The sequence below is a fragment of the Panthera onca genome, chromosome X, assembly GCF_046562875.1.
Source record: "Panthera onca isolate mPanOnc1 chromosome X, mPanOnc1 haplotype 2, whole genome shotgun sequence".
Lineage (NCBI taxonomy): Eukaryota > Metazoa > Chordata > Mammalia > Carnivora > Felidae > Panthera > Panthera onca.
This window is the reverse complement of record NC_138357.1, coordinates 130,679,938-130,683,616: the sequence shown is the minus strand read 5'-3', so window position 1 is coordinate 130,683,616 and position 3,679 is coordinate 130,679,938.

Below are 3,679 nucleotides of genomic sequence, written 5' to 3'. Positions count from 1 at the left end.
CTTCGTCTTCATTTTTAAAGGAGAGTTTTGTTGGACAGAGAATTCTTAGTTGATGGTTTTTTCAGCACTTGAGATCTATCACTACACCATCTTCGGGCTTCCATTGTTTCTGATGAGAATTCAGCCATTAGTCACATTATTCTTGACATACATGTGATAAGGAGCTTCCTCTTTCTACTTTCAAAATAATATCTTTATTTTCCAATAGTGTAACTATGATATATCTAGGTGTGTTCTTCTTTGTGTTCATCCAAATTGAAGTTATTTCAAGTTTTTGGATCTTTCAGATAATTTTCATCAAATCTGGTATTTAAACAATTTCTTCAGTAATATTTTGTCCCATTTTCTCCCTCCTCTGCATCTGGGACTCCTATTATACACGTGTTATATAATTATGTTGGAGCACCTGATATTGTCACACAGTGCTCTACTGATTTGTGTCCAATTTCCCCCCCCCTCTCTATTCTTTGGCTTGGGACATTTCTCTTGATTTACCTTCAGGTTCACTGATTCCTTCTTCTATTTCTAACCTACTGAGTTAATCTAGTGAAATTTTATTTGAGTTATTGTATTTTTCAATTCCATAAATTTCACTTTTTTAAAAATCACTTCCATTTGTCTATTGTGATTCTCGGTGGACTCACATCATGTTTCCTACTGTATCTTTGAATACATGTTCCTTTAGTTCCTTAAATATAGTAGCTGCTGGAAGTCTTTAAGTCCAAATACATTTTCCTTTAGTTCTTTAAATATAGTAGCTGCTTGAAGTCTTTGTTAAATCCAAAGGTGGGCCTAGTCAGTTTCTATTTAATCTTTTTCCTTAGTATGGGTTAAACATTGTTAATGTACATGTTTCTTTTTTTATGGTGAAAAGTAAACACTTGTTTAGATTATCTGCTCATTTGCTCGTGTGCACACGCATGCATGCAGGCACACACACACACACACACACAAACACACACACACACTGGTTGCTATCATGACTGGCAAGAGATAACATTCTCTCTATTCTTACTAATTAACATTTCCATAACAAAATCCTAGAAACAATAACACACTCATACATGCTAATACAAGCATAGACTCCCTTTATAAAAGGGGCCACTAAAGAACAATTAAAGTTGCTTGAGGAGGAAAGAAGGGATTTGAGATACAGGATGAACACATGTGTACCTTTTGAAACTCACATCCACAAACTACTTATTCATTTAAAAAACAAAAAACAAAAACAAAAACAAAAACAAAAACAAAAACAAATCTGTTTCACTGATACTCAGCAACAGCACTGTGCATTAAAATCTAAAAGCACCTTTTATTTTGCATTTGCTAACTTCTCAGCTAGAATCCTCAGGAGTAATTTTGGATGCCACCCCCACCTCCACCCCCACCCTAATCCCTAAATCCAGCCGATCTGATCAGCTCTACCTCCAAAGCAGATCTCTAATTGTGGCAGCTATCATCTCCATGGTAACCACGCTGGTCCAAACCACCATTTCTTACCTGGACTACTATAATATCTGCTAAAGGGTCGTGCAGCTTCCTAAATGCTACCTAGTCACAGCATGACGATATTGGTAGAATAGACAAAGACTATGCCTCTGCGGGGGGTGGGGGGATCTGGTGGGGGGATCTGGATCAAAAAAAAAAGTACTTACTTTATGATCTCACTCATCAAGAACTCTAAAAAATAGAAACTAATATATTGTGACAGAAGGCAGATCAGTAATGGGTGGAAGAGAGGGGCAAGAGGAAAGGATGACCAAGGGACACAAGGAAACTTTTCAGTGATGGATATGGTCACTGTCTAGACTGTAGTGGTTTCATGGATATGTGTGTGTATATACTTTATGATCTGTGTGTATACTCATCCACACTGATGTATAAACTTATCAAATAGCACACTTTAGTTTCCTGTAAGCTATGCCATTTATACGACAATAAAACTTTTAAAAAATAAAAACAAACAGGATGATATTTTAAATAAAGTGCAACGTGTGGGATTTGTCTCAAATAAACCAGGGGAAGACGGGAGCAAGGACAAAACGGGTAGAAAGACAGATGAAACAAGATTAGACATGAGTTTTTGATAATTTTTAAAACTACATCCTAAGCACATGGGGATATAATATACTATTTTCTTGACTTTTACATATTTAACATTTTCTATAATAAAAACAATTTTTCAGTTGAAGGGGAGCAAATCATAAACCAGGATAAACTGAAAGAAGAAAAATACTATGCTGGCTCCAGAGCCCAGACTGCTAGTAGCCAAAGACTTTCTTAGAAGTTGAAGAGCAGGGGAATGTGGAGTTTAAAGGGACACATTTTATTCTCTACTCTATCACCTAAGAAACGTGCACGCTCCTTTGAGAGCTAAGCCATCCTTTCCCTGGTTGGCTCAAAGCTGGGCTCCCTTGCACACTTGACTTCTCGTGGAGCCTTCAAGCTGTCAGACCACACAGGCTTCCACAGATATGCTTCCAATAGCCTGAAGTTTAGGATAAAAGAAAAACCATCTTGTCACCCATTTGAAGTATTTCATGCATGCTGAAGCAGCACCTGGTTAGATAGCCAAGTACTACAGCCACAGGCAACTCAGAAACACACAAACAGAAGCAGCATTTTTATCTTCTTTTCCTCCAAGCCTCTGCTCATGCATCTTACAAAAGGAGTCCCAATCACATCAACCAATTTTTAAAGAAAGGAACTCTTGGCCAACATTTGCTTAGAGCACACTAACTCATCTCATTTGAGCCTCATGTTTAACCTTGGGAAGCAGCACATGTCTTTACCCCCCTTTTTAAGCATGCTAAATACTGAAACTCAGAGAGATGAAACAAATGGAGTGCCCAAGGTCACACAGCTAGCCTGTGGCAGGGCCAGGAGTCGAGGTCCATCCCACCTCTGTGCCTGTCTAGCGTGACTACCTCACAAGCTTAGCAGAAACTCTCATCAAGATGCCTATGTGAAGAAGTCATATCCCAATTAACCCACTTTTTTCTACCCAATCTCAAACACGTCAAAGGATTTTAAGAGTAGGCACATGAAACCATTACTGCAAATAAAGCTTTTTCAGTTATGTATAATTTCTTTATCCCCTAGCACAAGGATGTATGAAGAAGGGACAGCAATTGAATTTAGACATTACATGAGGGGAGGAAAAGGAAGGTATTGCACAAAGAATGATCAAAGAAAGAAAACTAGGGATCACACTGGAAAGAACAGCACAGTAAACACAAAACCCAAATTAACAACCCCCATGGTATTTTCTCTGTAACACCAGCATGTCCTGGGTGGTGATTACCCTGTTAGTGAAATGAAAGAAAACGGCCATTTTTTTCAAGCTACTGGTTTCACCCATGCTAGGTTAAACTGGAAGAGAATTTTTCAAAACTGTATTAAATTTGCTCACACTGTGGTGATTCTCCATTTTCCAACAAAACATGTCACTTTCAGAGTTCAAGGTCTACAGTAACAATCCTTGCTTCTGGGGTAATGCATGAAACTGGATAGTTAAAACGTGTATTCTGGTTGTCACAGCTAATAATAGCAACTAGAACTTACTGAGCACATATTATGAGCAGGTGTTGTTTTTAATGCTTTTAATCTTCAAAATGGATCTTCTGACACAGGTTCGCTTATTGTTAGGGCAACAATATAATATATTGTCCAAATAAAG